The 22,479-nt window shown below is 46.5% G+C and overlaps 7 non-coding genes and 35 pseudogenes across 7 annotated transcripts; all 42 read left to right on the top strand.

Moving 5' to 3' along the window:
• Positions 1-232: 232 nt before the first annotated feature.
• LOC148265721 (5S ribosomal RNA) lies at positions 233-351 on the top strand (annotated as a pseudogene).
• Positions 352-881: 530 nt separating this feature from the next.
• Positions 882-1,000, top strand: LOC148265720 (5S ribosomal RNA; annotated as a pseudogene).
• Positions 1,001-1,209: 209 nt separating this feature from the next.
• Positions 1,210-1,328, top strand: LOC148265719 (5S ribosomal RNA; annotated as a pseudogene).
• Positions 1,329-1,533: 205 nt separating this feature from the next.
• On the top strand, positions 1,534-1,651 carry LOC148265718 (5S ribosomal RNA; annotated as a pseudogene).
• Positions 1,652-2,212: 561 nt separating this feature from the next.
• LOC148265717 (5S ribosomal RNA) lies at positions 2,213-2,331 on the top strand. Its single transcript, XR_015821023.1, has one exon. It is a non-coding gene; the product is annotated as a 5S ribosomal RNA (ribosomal RNA).
• A 560-nt stretch (positions 2,332-2,891) lies between these two features.
• On the top strand, positions 2,892-3,010 carry LOC148265716 (5S ribosomal RNA; annotated as a pseudogene).
• Positions 3,011-3,215: 205 nt separating this feature from the next.
• Positions 3,216-3,334, top strand: LOC148265715 (5S ribosomal RNA; annotated as a pseudogene).
• Positions 3,335-3,539: 205 nt separating this feature from the next.
• Positions 3,540-3,658, top strand: LOC148265714 (5S ribosomal RNA; annotated as a pseudogene).
• Positions 3,659-3,863: 205 nt separating this feature from the next.
• Positions 3,864-3,982, top strand: LOC148265713 (5S ribosomal RNA; annotated as a pseudogene).
• Positions 3,983-4,893: 911 nt separating this feature from the next.
• On the top strand, positions 4,894-5,012 carry LOC148265712 (5S ribosomal RNA; annotated as a pseudogene).
• A 562-nt stretch (positions 5,013-5,574) lies between these two features.
• LOC148265711 (5S ribosomal RNA) lies at positions 5,575-5,693 on the top strand (annotated as a pseudogene).
• A 204-nt stretch (positions 5,694-5,897) lies between these two features.
• On the top strand, positions 5,898-6,016 carry LOC148265710 (5S ribosomal RNA; annotated as a pseudogene).
• A 563-nt stretch (positions 6,017-6,579) lies between these two features.
• On the top strand, positions 6,580-6,698 carry LOC148265709 (5S ribosomal RNA; annotated as a pseudogene).
• Positions 6,699-6,903: 205 nt separating this feature from the next.
• LOC148265708 (5S ribosomal RNA) lies at positions 6,904-7,022 on the top strand (annotated as a pseudogene).
• Positions 7,023-7,228: 206 nt separating this feature from the next.
• On the top strand, positions 7,229-7,347 carry LOC148265707 (5S ribosomal RNA; annotated as a pseudogene).
• A 557-nt stretch (positions 7,348-7,904) lies between these two features.
• LOC148265706 (5S ribosomal RNA) lies at positions 7,905-8,023 on the top strand (annotated as a pseudogene).
• Positions 8,024-8,835: 812 nt separating this feature from the next.
• LOC148265705 (5S ribosomal RNA) lies at positions 8,836-8,954 on the top strand. Its single transcript, XR_015819819.1, has one exon. It is a non-coding gene; the product is annotated as a 5S ribosomal RNA (ribosomal RNA).
• Positions 8,955-9,511: 557 nt separating this feature from the next.
• LOC148265704 (5S ribosomal RNA) lies at positions 9,512-9,630 on the top strand (annotated as a pseudogene).
• Positions 9,631-9,816: 186 nt separating this feature from the next.
• Positions 9,817-9,935, top strand: LOC148265703 (5S ribosomal RNA; annotated as a pseudogene).
• A 561-nt stretch (positions 9,936-10,496) lies between these two features.
• Positions 10,497-10,615, top strand: LOC148265702 (5S ribosomal RNA; annotated as a pseudogene).
• Positions 10,616-10,818: 203 nt separating this feature from the next.
• LOC148265701 (5S ribosomal RNA) lies at positions 10,819-10,937 on the top strand (annotated as a pseudogene).
• Positions 10,938-11,127: 190 nt separating this feature from the next.
• Positions 11,128-11,245, top strand: LOC148265700 (5S ribosomal RNA; annotated as a pseudogene).
• A 560-nt stretch (positions 11,246-11,805) lies between these two features.
• Positions 11,806-11,924, top strand: LOC148265699 (5S ribosomal RNA; annotated as a pseudogene).
• A 205-nt stretch (positions 11,925-12,129) lies between these two features.
• On the top strand, positions 12,130-12,248 carry LOC148265698 (5S ribosomal RNA; annotated as a pseudogene).
• A 557-nt stretch (positions 12,249-12,805) lies between these two features.
• Positions 12,806-12,924, top strand: LOC148265697 (5S ribosomal RNA; annotated as a pseudogene).
• Positions 12,925-13,257: 333 nt separating this feature from the next.
• Positions 13,258-13,376, top strand: LOC148265696 (5S ribosomal RNA; annotated as a pseudogene).
• A 209-nt stretch (positions 13,377-13,585) lies between these two features.
• LOC148265695 (5S ribosomal RNA) lies at positions 13,586-13,704 on the top strand (annotated as a pseudogene).
• A 562-nt stretch (positions 13,705-14,266) lies between these two features.
• Positions 14,267-14,385, top strand: LOC148265694 (5S ribosomal RNA; annotated as a pseudogene).
• A 235-nt stretch (positions 14,386-14,620) lies between these two features.
• On the top strand, positions 14,621-14,739 carry LOC148265693 (5S ribosomal RNA; annotated as a pseudogene).
• A 203-nt stretch (positions 14,740-14,942) lies between these two features.
• LOC148265692 (5S ribosomal RNA) lies at positions 14,943-15,061 on the top strand. The gene has a single exon (XR_015820234.1). It is a non-coding gene; the product is annotated as a 5S ribosomal RNA (ribosomal RNA).
• An 882-nt stretch (positions 15,062-15,943) lies between these two features.
• Positions 15,944-16,061, top strand: LOC148265691 (5S ribosomal RNA; annotated as a pseudogene).
• A 209-nt stretch (positions 16,062-16,270) lies between these two features.
• Positions 16,271-16,389, top strand: LOC148265690 (5S ribosomal RNA; annotated as a pseudogene).
• Positions 16,390-16,951: 562 nt separating this feature from the next.
• On the top strand, positions 16,952-17,070 carry LOC148265689 (5S ribosomal RNA; annotated as a pseudogene).
• Positions 17,071-17,633: 563 nt separating this feature from the next.
• On the top strand, positions 17,634-17,752 carry LOC148265688 (5S ribosomal RNA; annotated as a pseudogene).
• A 235-nt stretch (positions 17,753-17,987) lies between these two features.
• LOC148265687 (5S ribosomal RNA) lies at positions 17,988-18,106 on the top strand. The gene has a single exon (XR_015820438.1). It is a non-coding gene; the product is annotated as a 5S ribosomal RNA (ribosomal RNA).
• Positions 18,107-18,311: 205 nt separating this feature from the next.
• On the top strand, positions 18,312-18,430 carry LOC148265686 (5S ribosomal RNA). Its single transcript, XR_015821039.1, has one exon. It is a non-coding gene; the product is annotated as a 5S ribosomal RNA (ribosomal RNA).
• Positions 18,431-19,315: 885 nt separating this feature from the next.
• On the top strand, positions 19,316-19,434 carry LOC148265685 (5S ribosomal RNA). Its single transcript, XR_015819678.1, has one exon. It is a non-coding gene; the product is annotated as a 5S ribosomal RNA (ribosomal RNA).
• Positions 19,435-19,966: 532 nt separating this feature from the next.
• LOC148265684 (5S ribosomal RNA) lies at positions 19,967-20,085 on the top strand. Its single transcript, XR_015820720.1, has one exon. It is a non-coding gene; the product is annotated as a 5S ribosomal RNA (ribosomal RNA).
• Positions 20,086-20,967: 882 nt separating this feature from the next.
• LOC148265683 (5S ribosomal RNA) lies at positions 20,968-21,086 on the top strand (annotated as a pseudogene).
• Positions 21,087-21,295: 209 nt separating this feature from the next.
• LOC148265682 (5S ribosomal RNA) lies at positions 21,296-21,414 on the top strand (annotated as a pseudogene).
• Positions 21,415-21,620: 206 nt separating this feature from the next.
• On the top strand, positions 21,621-21,739 carry LOC148265681 (5S ribosomal RNA; annotated as a pseudogene).
• Positions 21,740-22,298: 559 nt separating this feature from the next.
• On the top strand, positions 22,299-22,417 carry LOC148265680 (5S ribosomal RNA; annotated as a pseudogene).
• The last annotated feature ends 62 nt before the right edge of the window (positions 22,418-22,479 follow it).

Raw genomic sequence — 22,479 nt, 5'->3', positions numbered from 1 at the left:
TCTTTGGAAGTCCTCTTGCCGCACCAATTTTTTTTTAGACGGGTCGTTCGACGTTACGCGCGACTGGAACAAGGGTCCGCTGGTTTATTCCCAAATGTGAGTCAAGAAGCAGGGGCATTTTAATCTATATTAGAACGAGAATGAGAGGTGAAGTGTGAACGCACAAGGAAACAAATGACCGGAGGGGGAAGAAAGGAGAATGAGTGTATGTATTTGCAGCGTGAAATTAAACAGGTGCGATCATACCAGCAGTAAAGCTCCGGATCCCATTAGAACTCCGCAGTTAAGTGTGCTTGGGCGAGGGTAGTACTCGGATTGGTGACCACTTGGGAAGCCCTTGTGTTGCACCTATTTTTTTTCGGATGGGTTGTTCGACGTTACGCGCGAATGGAATTATAAACCGCTGGTTCATTTGCAAAGGTGAGTCACGGTGCCGGGGCATATTACTTGATATTAGAACGAGAAAGAGAGATGCAGAGTGCACGCACTAGGAAACAAATGACAGGAGGGGGGATGGGAGGAGAAATAGTGTATGTATTTTCAGTGCAGAATGAAACATGAGGGATCATACCAGCCCTAATGCAATGGATTCTATCAGATCTCCGCAGTTAAGGGTGCTTGGGCAAGAGTAGTACTCGGATGGGTGACCTCTTGGGAAGTCCTTGTATTGCAAAAATTTTTTTCCAGATGGGTCGTTCGACGTTACGCGCGACTGGAACTATGGTCCGCTGGTTTATACGCAATTGTGAGTCAAGAAGCAGGGGCATTTTAATCGATATTAGAACGAGAAGGAGATGTGTAGTGTGAACGCACAAGGAAACAATTGATGGGAGGTGGAGGGAAGGAGAAGGAGTGTATGTATTTTCAGCACGAAATGAAACAGGTGCGATCATACCAGCACTAATGCAACAGATTATATCAGAACTCCGTAGGTAAGGGTGCTTGGGCGAGAGTAGTACTAGCATGGGTTACCTCCTGGGAAGTTCTCGTGTTGCACCCATTTTCTTTTTTTCAGATGTGCCGTTCGACGTTACGCGCGTCTTTAATTATGATCCGCAGATTTATTCGCAAATGTGAGTCACGGCGCCGTGGCATTTTACTTGATATTTGAACGAGAACGTGAGGTGCATTGCGCACGTACAAGGAAACAAATGACGGGAGGGGGAAGAAAGGAGAAGGAGTTTATGTATTTGCAGCGCGAAATTAAACAGGTGCGATCATACCAGCACTAATGCACCGGATCCCATCAAAACTCCGCAGTGAAGTGTGCTTTGGCGAGATTAGTACTCAGATGGGTGACCTCCTGGGAAGTCCTCGTGTCGCACCAATTTTTTTTCAGATGGGTCGTTCGACGTTACGCGCGTCTGGAACTAGGGTCCGCTGGTTTATACGCAAATGTGAGTCAAGAAGCTGGGGCATTTTAATCGATATTAGAACGAGAATGAGAGGTGAAGTGTGAACGCACAAGGAAACAAATGACGGGAGGGGGAAGAAATGAGAAGGACTTTATGTATTTGCAGCGTTGAATTAAACGGGTGCGATCATACCAGCATTAATGTACCGGATCCTACAAAACTCCGCAGTTAAGTGTGCTTGGGCGAGAGTAGTACTCGGATGGGTGACCTCCTGGGAAGTCCTCGTGTCGCACCAATTTTTTTTCAGACGGGTCGTTCGACGTTACGCGCGACTGGAACTAGGGTCTGCTGGTTTATACGCAAATGTGAGTCAAGAAGCAGGGGCATTTTAATCGATATTAGAACTAGAAGGAGAGATGCAGAGTGCACGCACAAGGAAACAAATGACGGGAGGGAGGATGGAGGGAGAAAAAGTGTATGTATTTGCAGCGCAGAATGAAACATGAGCAATCATACCAGCACCAATGCAACGGATTCTATCAGAACTCCGCAAGTTAAGGGTGCTTGGGCGAGAGTAGCACTAGGATGGGTGACCTCTTGCGAAATCCTTATATTTCACCCATTTTCTTAGGAAGTCCTCGTGTTGCACCCATTTTTTTGCAGATGATTCTTTCGACGATACGCGCGACTTGAATAATGGTCCTCAGGTTTATTCGCAAATATGAGTCACGGAACTGTAGCATTTTACTTTATATTAGAACGAGCACGGGAGGTGCAGTGCGCACGCACAAGGAAACAAATTACGGGAGGGAGAAGAAAGGAGAAGGAGTTTATGTATTTGCTGCGCAAAATTAATCTGGTGCGATCATACCAGCACTAATGCACCGGATCCCGTCAGAACTCCGCAGTTAAGTGTGCTTGGGCGAGAGTAGTACTCAGATGGGTGACCTCCTGGGAAGTCCTCGTGTCGCACCAATTTTTTTTTCAGACAGTTCGTTCGACGTTACGCGCGACTGGAACTAGGGTCCGCTGGTTTATCCGCAAATGTGAGTCAAGAAGCAGGGGCATTTTAATCGATATTAGAACGAGAAGGAGAGGTGCAGTGTGAACGCACAAGGAAACAATTGATGGGAGGGGGAGGGAAGGAGAAGGAGTGTATGTATTTTGCGCACGAAATGAAACAAGTGCGATCATACCAGCACTAATGCAACGGATTCTATCAGAACTCCATAGGTAAGGGTGCTTGGGCGAGAGTAGTACTAGCATGGGTTACCTCCTATGAAGTCCTTATATTTCACCCATTTTCTTGTGAAGTCCTCGTGTTGCACCCATTTTTTTGCAGATGATTCTTTCGACATTACGCGCGACTTGAATTATGGTCCTCAGGTTTATTCGCAAATGTGATTCACGGCGCTGTAGCATTTTACTTTATATTAGAACGAGAACGGGAGGTGCAGTGCGCACGCACAAGGAAACAAATGACAGGAGGGGGAAGAAAGGGGAATGAGTTTATGTATTTGTAGCGCGAAAATAAACAGGTGCGATCATACCAGCACTAATGCACTGGATCCCATCAGAACTCCGCAGTGAAGTGTGCGTGGGCGAGATTAGTACTCGGATGGGTGACCTCCTGGGAAGTCCTCGTGTCGCACCAAATTTTTTTCAGACGGGTCGTTCGACGGTACGCGCATCTGGAACTAGGGTCCGCTGGTTTATACGCAAATTTGAGTGAAGAAGTAGAGGCATTTTAATCGATATTAGAACGAGAATGAGAGGTGAAGTGTGAACGCACAAGGAAACAAATGACGGGAGGGGGAAGAAAGGAGAAGGAATTTATGTATTTGCAGCGCGAAATTATACGGGTGCTATCATACCAGCACTAATGCACCGGATCCCATCAAAACTCCGCAGTTAACTGTGCTTGGGCGAGAGTAGTACTCGGATGGGAGACCTCCTGGGAAGTCCTCGTATCGCAACAATTTTTTTTCAGATAGGTCGTTCGACCTTACGCGCGACTGGAACTAGGGTCCGCTGGTTTATACGCAAATGTGAGTCAAGAAGCAGGGGCATTTTAATCGATATTAGAACGACAAGGAGAGGTGCAGTGTGAACGCACAAGGAAACAATTGATGAGAGGGGGAAGGAAGGAGAAGGAGTGTATGTATTTTGAGCACGAAAATAAACAGGTGCGATCATACCAGCACTAATGCCCCGGATCCCATCAGAACCCCGCAGTTAAGTGTGCTTGGGCGAGATTAGTACTCGAATGGGTGACCTCTTGGGAAGTCCTCGTGTTACACCAATTTTTTTTCAGACGGGTCGTTCGACGTTACGCGCGTCTGGAACTAGGGTCCGCTAGTTTATACACAAATGTGAGTCAAGAAGTAGGGGCATTTTAATCGATATTAGAACGAGAATGAGAGGTGAAGTGTGAACGCACAAGGAAACAAATGACGGGAGGGGGAAGAAAAGAGAAGGAGTGTATGTATTTGCAGCGCGAAATTAAAGAGGTGCGATCATACCAGCACTAATGCCCCGGATCCCATCAGAACCCCACAGTTAAGTGTGCTTGGGCGAGAGTAGTACTCGAATGGGTGACAACTTGGGAAGCCCTCGTGTTGTACTTATTTTTTTTCGGATGGGTTGTTCGACGTTACGCGCGAATGGTATAAACCGCTGGTTAATTTGCAAAGGTGAGTCACGGTGCCGGAGCATATTACTTGATATTAAAACGAGAAAGAGAGATGCAGAGTGCACGCACAAGGAAACAAATGACGGGAGGGGGAATGGAAGGAGAAAGAGTGTATGTATTTGCAGTGCATAATGAAACATGAGGGATCATACGAGCACAAATGCAACGGATTCTATCAGAACTCCGCAGTTAAGGGTGCTTGGGCGAGAAAAGTACTCGGATGGGTGACCTCCTGCGAAGTCCTTATATTTCACCCATTTTCTTGGGAGGTCCTCGTGTTGCACCCATCTTTTTGCAGATGATTCTTTCGACGTTATGCGTAACTTGATTTATAGTCTGCAGGTTTATTCGTAAATGTGAGTCACGGTGCCCTGGCATTTTACTTGATATTTGAACGAGAACGAGAGGTGCAGTGCGCACGCACAAGGAAACAAATGACGGGAGGGGGAAGAAAGGAGAAGGAGTGTATGTATTTGCAGCGCGAAATGAAACAGGTGCGATCATACCAGCACTAATGCAACGGATTCTATCAGAACTCTGTAGGTAAGGGTGCTTGGGCGAGAGTAGTACTAGCATGGGTTACCTCCTGCGAAGTCCTTATATTTCACCCATTTTCTTGTGAAGTCCTCGTATTGTACCCATTTCTTTGCAGATGATTCTTTCGACGTCACGCGCGACTTGAATTATGGTCGTCAGGTTTATTCGCAGATGTGAGTCATGGCGCTATAGTATTTTACTTGATATTAGAACGAGAACGGGATGTGCAGTGCGCACGCACAAGGATACAAATGACGGAAGGGGGAAGAAAGGGGAATGATTTTATGTATTTGTAGCGCAAAATTAAACAGGTGTGATCATACCAGCACTAATGCACCAGATCCCATCAGAACTCAGCAGTGAAGTGTGCTTGGGCGAGATTAGTACTCGGATGGGTGACCTCCTGGGAAGTCCTCGTGTCGGACTAATTTTTTTTTTCAGACGGGTCGCTAGACGTTACGCGCGACTGGAACTAGGGTCCACTGGTTTATACGCAAATGTGAGTCAAGAAGCAGGGACATTTTAATCGATATTAGAACGAGAAGGAGAGATGCAGAGTGCACACACAAGGAAACAAATGACGGGAGGGGGGATGGAGGGAGAAAAAGTGTATGTATTTGCAGTGCAGAATGAAACTTGAGCAATCATACCAGTACCAATGCAACGGATTCTATCAGAAATCCGCAGTTAAGGGTGCTTGGGTGAGAAAAGTACTCGGATGGGTGACCTCCTGCGAAATCCTTATATTTCACCCATTTTCTTAGGAAGTCCTCGTGTTGCACCTATTTTTTTGCAGATGATTCTTTCGACGATACGCGTGACTTGAATTATGTTCCTCAGGTTTATTCGCAAATGTAAGTCACGGCACAGTAGTATTTTACTTTATATTAGTACGAGCATGGGAGGTGCAGTGCGCACGCACAAGGAAACAAATGACGGGAGGGGGAAAAAAGGAGAAGGAGTTTATGTATTTGCAGCGCGAAATTAAATGGGTGCGATCATACCAGCACTAATGCACTAGATCCCATCAGAACTCAGCAGTTAAGTGTGCTTGGGCGAGAGTAGTACTCGGATGGGTGACCTCCTGGGAAGTCCTCGTGTCGCACCAATTTTTTTTCAGACGGGTCGTTCGACGTTACGCGCGACTGGAACTATGGTCCCCTAGTTTATACGCAAATGTGAGTCAAGAATCAGGGGCATTTTAATTGATATTAGAACGAGAAGGAGAGGTGCAGTGTGAACGCACAAGGAAACAAATGATGGTAGGGGGGGAGGGAAGAAGGAGTTTATGTATTTTCAGCACGAAATTAAACAGGTGCGGTCACACCAGCACAAATGCACCGGATCCCATCAGAACTCCGCAGTTAACTGTGCTTTGGCGAAAGTAGTACAATGATGGGTTACCTCCTGGGAAGTTCTCGTGTTGCACCCTTTTTCTTTTTTTCAGATGTGCCGCTCGACGTTACGCGCGACTTTAATTATGGTCCGCAGATTTATTCGCAAATGTGAGCCACGGCGCCGTGGCATTTTACTTGATATTTGAACGAGAACGAGAGGTGCAGTGCGCACGCACAAGGAAACAAATGACGGGAGGGGGAAGAAAGAAGAATGAGTGTATGTATTTGCAGCGCGAAATGAAATAGGTGCGATCTTACCAGCACTAATGCAACAGATTCTATCAGAACTCCGTAGGTAAAGGTGCTTTGGCGAGAGTAGCACTAGCATGGGTTACCTCCTGCGAAGTCCTTATATTTCACCCATTTTCTTGTGAAGTCCTCGTGTTGCACCCATTTTTTTGCAGATGATTCTTTCGACGTTATGCGCGACTTGAATTATGGTCCTCAGGTTTATTCGTAAATGTGAGTCACGGCGCCGTAGCATTATACTTGATATTAGAACGAGAACGGGAGGTGCAGTGCGCACGCACAAGGAAACAAATGACGGGAGGGGGAAGAAAGGGGAATGAGTTTATGTATTTGCAGTGCAAAATTAAACGGGTGCGATCATACCAGCACTATTGCACCGGATCCCATCAGAACTCCAGAGTGAAGTGTGCTTGGGCGAGATTAGTACTCGGATGGGTGACCTCTTGGGAAGTCCTCGTGTCGCACCAATTTTTTTTCAGACGGGTCGTTCGACGTTACGTACGTCTGGAACTAGGGTCCGCTAATTTATACGCAAATGTGAGTCAAGAAGCAGGGACATTTTAATCGATATTAGAACGAGAGTGAGAGGTGAAGTGTGAACGCACAACGAAACAAATGACGGGAGGGGGAAGAAAGGAGAAGGAGTGTATGTATTTGAAGCGTGAAATTAAACAGGTGCGATCATACCAGCACTAAAGCTCGTGATCCCATCAGAACTCTGCAGTTAAGTGTGCTTGGGCGGGAGTAGTACTCAGATGGGTGACCACTTGGGAAGCCCTCGTGTTGCACCAATTTTTTTTCGGATGGGTTGTTCGACGTTACGCGCGAATGGAATTATAAACCGCTGGTTCATTTGCAAAGGTGAGTCACGGTGCCGGGGCATATTACTTGATATTAGAACGAGAAAGAGAGATGCAGAGTGCACGCACAAGGAAACAAATGACGGGAGGGGGGATGGGAGGAGAAATAGTGTATGTATTTGCAGTACAGAATGAAACATGAGGGATCATACCAGCACTAATGCAACGGATTCTATCAGAACTCCGCAGTTAAGGGTGCTTGGGTGAGAAAAGTACTCGGATGGGTGACCTCCTGCGAAGTCCTTATATTTCACCCATTTTCTTAGGAGGTCCTCGTGTTGCACCCATCTTTTTGCAGATGATTCTTTCGACGTTACGCGCGACTTGATTTATGGTCCGCAGGTTTTTTCGCCAATGTGAGTCACGGCACCGTGGCATTTTACTTGATATTAGAACGAGTACGGGAGGTGCAGTGCGCACGCACACAGAAAGAAATGACGGGAGTTGGAAGAAAAGAGAAGGAGCGTATGTATTTGAAGCGCAAAATTATACAAGTGGCATCATACCAGCACTAATGCACTGGATCCCATCATAACTCTGCAGTTAAGTGTGCTTGGGCGAAAGTAGTACTCAGATGGGTGACCTCTTGGGAAGTCCTCGTATCGCAAAAATTTTTTTTTAGATGGGTCGTTCGACGTTACGTGCGACTGGAACTATGGTCCGCTGGTTTATACGCAAATGTGAGTCAAGAATCAGGGGCATTTTAATCGATATTAGAACGAGAAGGAGATGTGCAGTGTGAACGAACAAGGAAACAAATGATGGGAGGGGGGAGGGAAGAAGGAGTGTATGCATTTTCAGCACGAAATTAAACAAGTGCGGTCACACCAGCACAAATGCACCGGATCCCATAAGAACTCCGCAGTTAAGTGTGCTTTGGCGAAAGTAGTACAATGATGGGTTACCTCCTAGGAAGTTCTCGTGTTGCACCCATTTTCTTTTTTTCAGATGTGCCGTTCGACGTTACGCGCGACTTTAATTATGGTCCGCAGATTTATTCGCAAATGTGAGTCACGGCGCCGTGGAATTTTACTTGATATTTGAATAAGAACGAGAGGTGCAGTGCGCACGCACAAGAAAACAAATGACGGGAGGGGGAAGAAAGGAGGAGTTTATGCATTTGCAGCGCAATATTAAACAGGTGCGATCATACCAGCACTAATGCACCGTATCCCATCATACCAGCACTAATGCACCGTATCGTTCGACGTTACGCACAACTGGAACTAGGGTCCACTGGTTTATACGCAAATGTGAGTCAAGAAGCAGGGGCATTTTAATCGATATTAGAACTAGAAGGAGAGATGCAGAGTGCACGCATAAGGAAACAAATGACGGGAGGGGGGATGGAGGGAGAAAAAGTGTATGTATTTGCAGCGCAGAATGAAACATGAGCAATCAAACCAGCACCAATGCAACAGATTCTATCAGAACTCCGCAAGTTAAGGGTGCTTGGGCGAGAGTAGCACTAGGATGGGTGACCTCTTGCGAAGTCCTTATATTTCACCCGTTTTCTTAGGAAGTCCTCTTGTTGCACCCATTTTTTTGCAGATGATTCTTTCGACGATAAGCGCGACTTGAATTATGGTCCTCAGGTTTATTCGCAAATGTGAGTCACGGAACCGTAGCATTTTACTTTATATTAGAACGAGCACGGGAGGTGCAGTGCGCACGCACAAGGAAACAAATGACGGGAGGGGGAAGAAAGGAGAAGGATTTGATGTATTTACAGCACAGAATTAAACGGGTGCGATCATACCAGCACTAATGCACCGGATCCCGTCAGAACTCTGCAGTTAAGTGTGCTTGGGCGAGAGTAGTACTCAGATGGGTGACCTCCTGGGAAGTCCTCGTGTCGCACCAATTTTTTTTCAGACGGGTCGCTCGACGTTATGCGCGACTGGAACTAGGATCCGCTGGTTTATTAGCAAATGTGAGTCAAGAAGCAGAGGCATTTTAATCGATATTAGAACGAGAAGGAGAGGTACAGTGTGAACGCACAAGGAAACAATTGATGGGAGGGGGAGGGAAGGAGAAGGAGTGTATGTATTTTGCGCACGAAATGAAATAGGTGCGATCATACCAGCAATAATGCAACGGATTCTATCAGCACTCCGTAGGTAAGGGTGCTTGGGCGAGAGTAGTACTAGCATGGGTTACCTCCTATGAAGTCCTTATATTTCACCCATTTTCTTGTGAAGTCCTCGTGTTGCACCCTTTTTTTGCAGATGATTCTTTCGACGTTACACGTGACTTGAATTATGGTCCTCAGGTTTATTCGCAAATGTGAGTCACGGCGCTGTACCATTTTACTTGATATTAGAACGAGAACGGGAGGTGCAGTGGGCACGCACAAGGAAACAAATTACGGGAGGGGGAAGAAAGGGGAATGAGTTTATGTATTTGCAGCGCAAAATAAACAGGTGCAATCATACCAGCACTAATGCACCGGATCCCATCAGAACTCTGCAGTGAAGTGTGCTTGGGCGAGAGTAGTACTCGGATGGGTGACCTCCTGGGAAGTCCTCGTGTCGCACCAATTTTTTTTCAGATGGGTCGTTCAACGTTACGCGCGACTGGAACTAGGGTCCGCTGGTTTATACGCAAATATGAGTCAAGAAGTAGGGGCATTTTAATCGATATTAGAAGGAGAAGAAGAGATGCAGTGTGAACGCACAAGGAAACAAATGAGAAGGAGTGTATGAATTTGCAGCGCGAAATTAAACAGGTGCGATCATACCAGCACTAAAGCTCCGTATCCCATCAAAACTCCGCAGTTAAGTGTGCCTGGGCAAAAGTAGTACTCGGATGGGTGACCACTTGGGAAGCCCTCGTGTTGCACATATTTTTTTTCGGATGGGTTGTTCGACGTTACGCGCGAATGGAATTATAAACCGCTGGTTCATTTGCAAAGGTGAGTCACGGTGCCGGAGCATATTACTTGATATTAGAACGAGAAGGAGAGATGCAGAGTGTATGCACAAGGAAACAAATGAAGGGAGGGTGGATGGAGGGAGAGAAAGTGTATGTATTTGCAGCACAGAATGAAACATGAGCAATCATACCAGCACCAATGCAACGGGTTCTATCAGAACTCCGCAAGTTAAGGGTGTTTGGGCGAGAGTAGCACTAGGATGGGTGACCTCCTGCGAAGTCCTTATATTTCACCCATTTTCTTAGGAAGTCCTCGTGTTGCACCCATTTTTTTGCAGATGATTCTTTCGACGATACGCGCGACTTGAATTATGGTCCTCAGGTTTATTCACAAATGTGAGTCACAGCACCGTAGATTTTTACTTGATATTAGAACGAGCACGGGAGGTGCAGTGCGCACGCACAAGGAAACAAATGACGGGAGGGGGAAGAAAGGAGAAGGAAGTTATGTATTTGTAGCGAGAAATTATATGGGTGCTATCATACCAGCACTAATGCACTGGATCCCATCAGAACTCTGCAGTTAAGCGTGCTTGGGCGAGAGTAGTACTCGGATGGGTGACCTCTTGGGAAGTCCTTGTATCGCAATAATTTTTTTTCAGATGGGTCGTTCGACGTTACGCGCGACTGGAACTATGGTCCGCTGGTTTATACGCAAATGTGAGTCAAGAATCAGGGGCATTTTAATCAATATTAGAACGAGAAGGAGAGGTACAGTGTGAACGCACAACGAAACAAATGATTGGAGGGGGGAGGGAAGAAGGAGTGTATGTATTTTCAGCACGAAATTAAAGAGGTGCGGTCACACCAGCACAAATGCACCGGATCCCATCAGAACTCCGTAGTTAAATGTGCTTTGGCGAAAGTAGTACAATGATGGGTTACCTCCTGGGAAGTTCTCGTGTTGCACCCATTTTCTTTTTTTCAAATGTGCAGTTCGACGTTACGCGCGACTTTAATTATGGTCCGCAGATTTATTCGCAAATGTGAGTCACGGCGCCGTGGCATTTTACTTGATATTTGAACGACAACGAGAGGTGCAGTGCGCACGCACAAGGAAACAAAGGTGAAGGAGTTTATGTATTTGCATCACAAAATTAAACAGTAGCTATCATACCAGCACTAATGCACCGGATCCCATCAGAACTCCGCAGTTAAGTGTGCTTGGGCGAGAGTAGTACTCGGATGGGTGACCTCCTAGGAAGTCCTCGTGTCGTATTAATTTTTTTTTAGACGGGTCGTTCGACGTTACGCGCGACAAGAACTAGGGTCCACTGGTTTATAAGCAAATGTAAGTCAAGAAGAAGGGGCATTTTAATCGATATTAGAACGAAAAGGAGAGATGCAGAGTGCACGCACAACGAACAAATGACGGGAGGGGGGATGGAGGGAGAAAAAGTGTATGTATTTGCAGCGCAGAATGAAACAAGAGCAATCGTACCAGCACGAATGCAACAGATTCTATCAGAAATCCGCAAGTTAAGGGTGCTTGGGCGAGAGTAGCACTAGGATGGGTGACCTCCTGCGAAGTCCTTATATTTCACCCATTTTCTTAGGAAGTCCTCGTGTTGCACCCATTTTTTTGCAGATGATTCTTTCGACAATACGCGCGACTTGAATTATGGTCCTCAGGTTTATTCGCAAATGTGAGTCACGGACCGTAGCATTTTACTTGATATTAGAACGAGCACGGGAGGTGCAGTGCGCACGCACAAGGAAACAAATGACGGGAGGGGGAAGAAAGGAGAAGGAGTTTATGCATTTGCAGCGCGGAATTAAACGGGTGCGATCATACCAGCACTAATGCCCCGGATCCCATCAGAACCCCGCAGTTAAGTGTGCTTGGGCGAGATTAGTACTCGAATGGGTGACCTCTTGGGAAGTCCTCGTGTTACACCAATTTTTTTTCAGACGGGTCGTTCGACGTTACGCGCGTCTGGAACTAGGGTCCGCTAGGTTATACACAAATGTGAGTCAAGAAGTAGGGGCATTTTAATCGATATTAGAACGAGAATGAGAGGTGAAGTGTGAACGCACAAGGAAACAAATGACGGGAGGGGGAAGAAAAGAGAAGGAGTGTATGTATTTGCAGCGCGAAATTAAAGAGGTGCGATCATACCAGCACTAATGCCCCGGATCCCATCAGAACCCCACAGTTAAGTGTGCTTGGGCGAGAGTAGTACTCGGATGGGTGACAACTTGGGAAGCCCTCGTGTTGTACTTATTTTTTTTCGGATGGGTTGTTCGACGTTACGCGCGAATGGTATAAACCGCTGGTTAATTTGCAAAGGTGAGTCACAGTGCCGGAGCATATTACTTGATATTAAAACGAGAAAGAGAGATGCAGAGTGCACGCACAAGGAAACAAATGACGGGAGGGGGGATGGAAGGAGAAAGAGTGTATGTATTTGCAGTGCAGAATGAAACATGAGGGATCATACGAGCACAAATGCAACGGATTCTATCAGAACTCCGCAGTTAAGGGTGCTTGGTCGAGAAAAGTACTCGGATGGGTGACCTCCTGCGAAGTCCTTATATTTCACCCATTTTCTTGGGAGGTTGTCGTGTTGCACCCATCTTTTTGCAGATGATTCTTTCGACGCTACGCGCGACTTGATTTATGGTCCGCAGGTTTATTCGCAAATGTGAGTCACGGCGCCGTGGCATTTTACTTGATATTAGAACAAGTACGGGAGGTGCAGAGCGAACGCACAAGGAAACAAATGACGGGAGGAGGAAGAAAAAAGAAGGAGTGTATGTATTTGAAGCGCAAAATTAAACAAGTGGCATCATACCAGCACTAATGCACTGGATTCCATCAGAACTCTGCAGTTAAGCGTGCTTGGGCGAGAGTAGTAGTCGGATGGGTGACCTCTTGGGAAGTCCTCGTGTCGCACCAATTTTTTTTCAGACGGGTCGTTCGACGTTACGCGCGACTGGAACTAGGGTCCGCTGGTTTATACGCAAATGTGAGTCAAGAGTAGTAGTCGGATGGGTGACCTCTTGGGAAGTCCTCGTGTCGCACCAATTTTTTTTCAGACGGGTCGTTCGACGTTACGCGCGACTGGAACTAGGGTCCGCTGGTTTATACGCAAATGTGAGTCAAGAAGCAGGGGCATTTTAAACGATATTAGTACGAGAAGGAGAGGTGCAGTGTGAACGCACAAGGAAACAATTGATGGAAGGGGGAGGGAAGGAGAAAAAGTGTATGTATTTGCAGCGCAAAATGAAACAGGTGCGATCATACCAGCACTAATGCAACGGATTCTATCAGAACTCCGTAGTTAAGTGTGCTGTGGCGAAAGTAGTACAATGATGGGTTACCTCCTGGGAAGTTCTCGTGTTGCACCCATTTTCTTTTTTTCAGATGTGCCGTTCGACGTTACTCGCGACTTTAGTTATGGTCCGCAGATTTATTCGCAAATGTGAGTTACGGCGCCGTGGCATTTTACTTGATATTTGAACGAGAACGAGAGGTGTAGTGCGCACGCACAAGGAAACAAATGACGGGAGGGGGAAGAAAGGAGAAGGAGTTTATCTATTTACAGCGCGAAATTAAATAGGTGTGATCACACCAGCACTAATGCATCGGATCCCATCAGAACTCCGTAGTTAAGTGTGCTTGGGCGAGAGTAGTACTCGGATGGGTGACCTCCTGGGAAATCCTTGTGTCGCACTAATTTTTTTTTCAAACGGGTCGTTCGACGTTACGCGCGACTAGAACTAGGGTCCACTGGTTTATACGCAAATGTGAGTCAAGAAGCAGGGGCATTTTAATCGATATTAGAACGAGAAGGAGAGATGCAGAGTGCACGCACAAGTAAACAAATGACGGGAGGAGGGATGGAGGGAGAAAAAGTGTATGTATTTGCAGCGCAGAATGAAACATGAGCAATCATACCAGCACCAATGCAACGGATTCTTTCAGAACTTCGCAAGTTAAGGGTGCTTGGGCGAGAGTAGCACTAGGATGGGTGACCTCCTGCGAAGTCCTTATATTTCACCCATTTTCTTAGGAAGTCCTAGTGTTGCACCCATTTTTTTGCAGATGATTCTTTCGACGATACGCGCGACTTGAATTATGGTCCACAGGATTATTCGCAAATGTGAGTCACGGCACTGTAGCATTTTACTTGATATTAGAACGAGCACGAGAGGTACAGTGCGCACGCACAAGGAAACAAATGACGGGAGGGGGAAGAAAGGAGAAGGAGTTTATGTATTTGCAGCGCGAAATTAAACAGGTGCGATCATACCAGCACTAATGCATGGGATCCCATCAGAACTCCGCAGTTAAGTGTGCTTGGGCGAGAGTAGTACTGGGATGGGTGACCTCCTGCGAAGTCCTTATATTTCACCCATTTTCTTAGGAAGTCCTCGTGTTGCACCCATTTTTTTGCAGATGATTCTTTCGACGATACGCGCGACTTGAATTATGGTTCTCAGGTTTATTCGCAAATGTGAGTCACGGCACCGTAGCATTTTACTTGATATTAGAACGAGCACGGTTGGTGCAGTGCGCACGCACAAGGAAACAAATGACGGGAGGGGGAAGAAAGGAGAATGAGTTTATGTATTTGCAGCGCGAAATTAAATAGGTGCGACCATACCAGCGCTAATGCACCGGATCCCATCAGAACTCCGCAGTTAAGTGTGCTTGGGCGAGAGTAGAACTCGGATTGGTGACCTCTTGGGAAGTCCTCGTGTCGCACTAATTTTTTTTTTTGACAGGTCGTTCGACGTTACGCGCGACTGGAACTATGGTCCGCTGATTTATACGCAAATGTGAGTCAAGAAGCAGGGGCATTTTAATCGATATTAGAACGAGAAGGAGAGGTGAAGTGTGAACGCACAAGGAAACAAATGACGGGAGGGGGAAGAATGGAGGAGTGTATATATTTGCAGCGCGAAATTAAAGAGGTGCGATCATACCAGCACTAAAGCCCCGGATCCCATCAGAACTCCGCAGTTAAGTGTGCTTGGGCGAGAGTAGTACTCGGATGGGTGACCACCTGGGAAGCCCTCGTGTTGCACCTATTTTTTTTCGGATGGGTTGTTCGACGTTACGCGCGAATGGAATTATAAACAGCTGGATCATTTGCAAAGGTGAGTCACGGTGCTGGGGCATATTACTTGATATTAGAACGATAAAGAGAGATGCAGAGTGCACGCACAAGGAAACAAATGACGGGAGGGGGGATGGGAGGAGAAAGAGTGTATGTATTTGCAGTGCAGAATGAAACATGAGGGATCATACCAGCACTAATGCAACAGATTCTATCAAAACTCCGCAGTTAAGGGTGCTTGGGCGAGAAAAGTACTCGGATGGGTGACCTCCCGCGAAGTCCTTATATTTCACCCATTTTCTTGGGAGGTCCTCGTGTTGCACCCATCTTTTTACAGATGATTCTTTCGACGTTACGCGCGACTTGATTTATGGTCCGCAGGTTTATTCGCAAATGTGAGTCACGGCGCCGTGGCATTTTACTTGATATTAGAACGAGTACGGGAGGTGCAGTGCGCACGCACAAGGAAACAAATGACGGGAGGAGGAAGAAAAGAGAAGGAGTGTATGTATTTGAAGCGCAAAATTAAACAAGTTGCATCATACCAGCACTAATGCACTCAATCCCATCAGAACTCTGCAGTTAAGCATGCTTGGGCGATAGTAGTACTCGGATGGGTGACCTCTTGGGAAGTCCTCGTATCGCAACAATTTTTTTTCAGATGGGTCGTTCGACGTTACGAGCGACTGGAACTATGGTCCGCTGGTTTATACGCAAATCTTAGTCAAGAATCAGGGGCATTTTAATCGATATTAGAACGAGAATGAGAGGTGCAGTGTGAACGCACAAGGAAACAAATGATTGGAGGGGGGAGGGAAGAAGGAGTGTATGTATTTTCAGCACAAAATTAAACAGGTGCGGTCAAACAGCACAAATGCACCGGATTCCATCAGAACTCCGCAGTTAAGTGTGCTTTGGCAAAAGTAGTACAATGATGGGTTACCTCCTGGGAAGTTCTCGTGTTGCACCCATTTTCTTTTTTTCAGATGTGCAGTTCGACGTTACGCGCGAGTTTAATTATGGTCCGCAGATTTATTCGCAAATGTGAGTCACGGCGCCGTGGCATTTTACTTGATATTTGAACGACAACGAGAGGTGCAGTGCGCACGCACAAGGAAACAAATGACGGGAGGGGGAAGAAAGGAGAAGGAGTTTATGTATTTGCAGCGCGGAATTAAACAGTTGCTATCATACCAGCACTAATGCACCGGATCCCATCAGTAATCCGCAGTTAAGTGTGCTTGGGCGAGAGTAGTACTCGGATGGGTGACCTCCTGGGAAGTCCTCATGTCGCATTAATTTTTTTTTCAGACGGGTCGTTCGACGTTACGCGCGACTAGAACTAGGGTCGACTGGTTTATATGCAAATGTGAGTCAGGAAGCAGGGGCATTTTAATTGATATTAGAACGAGAAAAAGAGATGCAGAGTGCACGCACAAGGAAATAAATGACGGGAGGGGGGATGGAGGGAGAAAAAGTGTATGTATTTGCAGCGCAGAATGAAACATGAGCAATCATACCAGCACCAATGCAACGCATTCTATCAGAACTCCGCAAGTTAAGGGTGCTTGGGCGAGAGAAGCACTAGGATGGGTGACCTCCTGCGAAGTCCTTATATTTCACCCATTTTCTTAGGAAGTCCTCGTGTTGCACCCATTTTTTTGCAGATGATTCTTTCGATGATACGCGCGACTTGAATTATGATCCTCAGGTTTATTCGCAAATGTGAGTCACGGCACCGTAGCATTTTACTTGATATTAGAACGAGCACGGGAGGTGCAATGCGCACGCACAAGGAAACAAATGACGGGAGGGGGAAGAAAGGGGTATGAGTTTATGTATTTGCAGCGCGAAATTAAACAGGTTCGATCATACCAGCACTAATGCACCGGATCCCATTAGAACTCCGCAGTTAAGTGTGCTTTGGCGAAAGTAGTACAATGGTGGGTTACCTCCTGGGAAGTTCTCGTGTTGTACCCATTTTCTTTTTTTCAGATGTGCCGTTCGACGTTACGCGCGACTTTAATTATGGTCCGCAAATTTATTTGCAAATGTGAGTCACCTCGCCGTGGCATTTTACTTGATATTTGAACGAGAACGAGAGGTGCAGTGCGCACGCACAAGGAAACAAATGACGGGAGGGGGAAGAAAGAAGAAGGAGTTTATGTATTTGCAGCACGAAATAAAACAGGTGCGCTCATACCAGCACTAATGCAACAGATTCTATCAGAACTCCGTAGGTAAGGGTGCTTGGGCGAGAGTAGTACTAGCATGGGTTACCTCCTGGGAAGTCCTTATATTTCACCCATTTTCTTGTGAAGTCCTCGTGTTGCACCCATTTTTTTGCAGATGATTCTTTCGACGTTACGCGTGACTTGAATTATGGTCCTCAGGTTTATTCGCAAATGTGAGTCACGGCACAGTACCATTTTACTTGATATTAGAACGAGAACGGGAGGTGCAGTGCGCACGCACAAGGAAACAAATTACGGGAGAGGGAAGAAAGGAGAAGGAGTTTATGTATTTGCAGCGCGAAATGAAACAGGTGCAATCATACCAGCACTAATGCAACGGATTCTATCAGAACTCCGTAGGTAAGGGTGCTTGGGCGAGAGTAGTACTAGCATGGGTTACCTCCTGGGAAGTCCTTATATTTCACCCATTTTCTTGTGAAGTCCTCGTGTTGCACCCATTTTTATGCAGATGATTCGTTCGATGTTACGCGCGACTTGAATTATGGTCCTTAGGTTTATTCGCAAATGTGAGTCACGGCGCTGTAGCATTTTACTTGATATTAGAACGAGAACGGGAGGTGCAGTGCGCACGCACAAGGAAACAAATGACGGGAGGGGAAAGAAAGGGGAATGAGTTTATGTATTTGCAGCTCGAAATTAAACAGGTGCGATTATACCAGCACTAATGCACCGGATCCCATTAGAACTCCGCAGTGAAGTGTGCTTGGGCGAGATTAGTACTCGGATGGGAGACCTCCTGGGAAGTCCTCGTGTTGCACCAATTTTTTTTCAGACGGGTCGTTCGACGTTACGCGCGTCTGAAACTAGGGTCCGCTGGTTTATACGCAAATGTGAGTCAAGAAGCAGGGGCATTTTAATCAATATTAGAACGAGAATGAGAGGTGAAGTGTGAACGCACAAGGAAACAAATGACGGAAGGGTGAAGAAAGGAGAAGGAGTGTATGTATTTGCAATGCGAAAGTAAACTGGTGCGATCATACCAGCACTAAAGCTCCGGATCCCATTAGAACTCCGCAGTTAAGTGTGCTTGGGCGAGCGTAGTACTCGGATGGGTGACCTCCTGGGAAGTCCTCGTGTCGCACTAATTTTTTTTCAGATGGGTCGTACGACGTTACGCGCGAATAGAATTATAAACCGCTGGTTCATTTGCAAAGATGAGTCTCGGTGCCGGGGCATATTACTTTATATTAGAACGAGAAAGAGAGATGCAGAGTGCACGCACAAGGAAACAAATGACGGGAGGGGGGATGGGAGGAGAAAAAGTGTATGTATTTGCAGTGCAGAATGAAACATGAGGGATCATACCAGCACTAATGCAACGGATTCTATCAGACCTCTGTAGTTAAGGGTGCTTGGGCGAGAAAAGTACTCGGATGGGTGACCTTCTGCGAAGTCCTTATATTTCACCCATTTTCTTGGGAGGTCCTCGTGTTGCACCCATCTTTTTGCAGATGATTCTTTCGACGTTACGCACGACTTGATTTATGGTCCGCAGGTTTATTCGCAAATGTGAGTCACGGCGCCGTGACTTTTTACTTGATATTAGAACGAGTACGGGAGGTGCAGTGCGCACGCACAAGGAAACAAATGACGGGAGGAGGAAGAAAAGAGAAGGAGTGTATGTATTTGAAGCGCAAAATTAAACAAGTGGAATCATACCAGCACTAATGTACTGGATCCCATCAGAACTCTGCAGTTAAGTGTGGTTTGGCGAAAGTAGTACAATGATGGGTTACCTCCTGGGAAGTTCTCGTGTTGCACCCATTTTTTTTTCAGATGTGCCGTTCGACATTACGCGCGACTTTAATTATGGTCTGCAGATTTATTCGCAAATGTGAGTCACGGCGCCGTGGCATTTTACTTGATATTTGAACGAGAACGAGAGGTGCAGTGCGCACGCACAAGGAAACAAATGACAGGAGGGGGAAGAAAGGAGAAGGAGTTTATGTATTTGCAGCGCGAAATTAAACAAGTGCGATCATACCAGCACTAATGCAGCGGATCCCATCAGAACTCCGCAGTTAAGTGTGCTTGGGCGAGAGTAGTACTCGGATGGGTGACCTCTTGGGAAGTCCACGTGTCGCACTAATTTTTTTTTCAGACGGGTCGTACGACGTTACGTGCGACTGGAACTAGGGTCCACTGGTTTATACGCAAATGTGAGTCAAGAAGCAGGGGCATTTTAATCGATGTTAGAATGAGAAGGAGAGATGCAGAGTGCACGCATAAGGAAACAAATGACGAGAGGGGGGATAGAGGGAGAAAAAGTGTATGTATTTACAGCACAGAATGAAACATGAGCAATCATACCAGCACCAATATAACGGATTCTATTAGAACTCCGCAAGTTAAGGGTGCTTGGGCGAGAGTAGCACTAGGATGGGTGACCTCCTGCGAAGTCCTTATATTTCACCCATTTTTTTGCAGATGATTCTTTCGACGATACGCGCGACTTGAATTATAGTCCTCAGGTTTATTTGCAAATGTGAGTCACGACACCGTAGCATTTTACTTTATATTAGAACGAGCACGGGAGGTGTAGTGCGCACGCACAAGGAAAGAAATGACAGGAGGGGGAAGAAAGGAGAAGGAGTTTATGTATTTGCAGCGCGAAATTAAACAGGTGCGATCATACCAGCACTAATGCACCGGATCCCATCAGAACTCCGCAGTTAAGTGTGCTTGGGTGAGAGTAGTACTCGGATGGGTGACCTCCTAGGAAGTCCTCGTGTCGCACTAATTTTTTTTCAGACGGGTCATTCGACGTTACGCGCGACTGAAACTAGGGTCCGCTGGATTATACGCAAATGTGAGTCAAGAAGCAGGGGCATTTTAATCGATATTAGAACGAGAAGGAGAGATGAAGAGTGCACGCACAAGGAAACAAATGACGGGAGGGGGGATGGGAGGAGAAAGAGTGTATGTATTTGCAGTGCATAATGAAACATGAGGGATCATACCAGCACTAATGCAACGGATTCTATCAGAACTCCGCAGTTAAGGGTGCTTGGGCGAGAAAAGTACTCGGATGGGTGACCTCCTGCGAAGTCCTTATATTTCACCCATTTTCTTGGGAGGTCCTCGTGTTGCACCCATATTTTTGCAGATGATTCTTTCAACGTTACGCGCGAATTGATTTATGGTTCGCAGGTTTATTCGCAAATGTGAGTCACGGCGCCGTGGCATTTTACTTGATATTAGAACGAGAACGGGAGGTGCAGTGCGCACGCAAAAGGAAACAAATGACGGGAGGAGGAAGAAAAGAGAAATAGTGTATGTATTTGAAGCGCAAAATTAAACAAGTGGCATCATACTAGCACTAATGCACTCGATCCCATTAGAACTCTGCAGTTAAGTGTGCTTGGGCGAGAGTAGTACTCGGATGCGTGACCTCTTGGGAAGTCCTCCTATCGCAACAATTTTTTTTCAGATATGTCGTTCGACGTTACGCGCTACTGGAACTATGGTCCGCTGGTTTATACGCAAATGTGAGTCAAGAATCAGGGGCATTTTAATCGATATTAGAACGAGAAGGAGAGGTGCAGTGTGAACGCACAAGGAAACAAATGATGGGAGGGGAGAGGGAAGAAGGAGTGTATGTATTTTCAGCACGAAATTAAACAGGTGCGGTCACACCAGCACGAATGCACCGGATCCCATCAGAACTCCGCAGTTAAGTGTGCTTTGGCGAAAGTAGTACAATGATGGGTTACCTCATGGGAAGTTCTCGTGTTGCACCCATTTTCTTTTTTTCAGATGTGTCGTTCGACGTTACGCGCGACTTTAATTATGGTCCGCAGATTGATTCGCAAATGTGAGTCACTGCGCCGTGGCATTTTACTTGATATTTGAACGAGAACGAGAGGTGCAGTGCGCACGCAGAAGGAAACAAATAACGGGAGGGGGAAGAAAGGAGAAGGAGTTTATGTATTTGCAGCGCGAAATTAAACAGGTGCGATCATACCATCACTAATGCACCGGATCCCATCAGAACTCTGCAGTAAAGTGTGCTTGGGCGAGAGTAGTACTCGGATTGGAGACCTCTTGGGAAGTCCTCGTGTCGCCCTAATTATTTTTTCAGACGGGTCGTTCGATGTTACGCACGACTGGAACTAGGGTCCACTGGTTTGTATGCAAATGTGAGTCAAGAAGCAGGGGCATTTTAATCGATATTAGAACGAGAAAGAGAGATGCAGAGTGCACGCACAAAGAAACAAATGACGGGAGGGGGAAGAAAAGAAAAGGAGTGTATATATTTGCAGCGCGAAACTAAACTAGTGCGATCATACCAGCACTAAAGCCCCGGATCCCTTCAGAACTCCGGAGTTAAGTGTGCTTGGGCGAGAGTAATACTCGGATGGTTGACCTCCTGGGAAGTCCTCGTGTCGCACCAATTTTTTTTCAGACGGGTCGTTAGACGTTACGCGCGACTAGAACTAGGGTCCGCTGGTTTATACGCAAATGTGAGTCAAAAAGCAGGGGCATTTTAATCGATATTAAAACGAAAAAGAGAGGTGCAGCGTGAACGCACAAGGAAACAATTGATGGGAGGGGGAGGGAAGGAGAAGGAGTGTATGTATTTTCAGCACGAAATGAAACAGGTGCGATCATACCAGCACTAATGCAACGGATTCTATCAGAACTCCGTAGGTAAGGGTGCTTGGGCGAGAGTAGTACTAGCATGGGTTACCTCCTGCGAAGTCCTTATATTTCACCCATTTTCTTGTGAAGTCCTCGTGTTGCACCCATTTTTTTGCAGATGATTCCTTCGACGTTACGCGCGACTTGAATTATGGTCCTCAGGTTTATTCACAAATGTGAGTCACGGCGCTATAGCATTTTACTTGATATTAGAACGGGAACGGGAGGTGCAGTGCGCACGCACAAGGAAACAAATGACGGGAGGGGGAAGAAAGGGGAATGAGTTTATGTATTTACTGCGCGAAATTAAACAGGTGCGATCATACCAGCTCTAATGCACCGGATCCCATCAGAACTCCGCAGAGAAGTTTGCTTGGGCGAGATTAGTACTCGGATGGGTGACCTCCTGGGAAGTCCTCGTGTCGCACCAATTTTTTTTCAGACGGGTCGTTCGACGTTACGCGCGTCTGGAACTAGGGTACGCTGGTTTATA

The sequence above is a fragment of the Carica papaya genome, chromosome 5 (assembly GCF_054855325.1).
Source record: "Carica papaya isolate Zhongbai chromosome 5, ASM5485532v1, whole genome shotgun sequence".
NCBI lineage: Eukaryota > Viridiplantae > Streptophyta > Magnoliopsida > Brassicales > Caricaceae > Carica > Carica papaya.
This window is presented reverse-complemented; position numbering and strand designations above follow the sequence as displayed.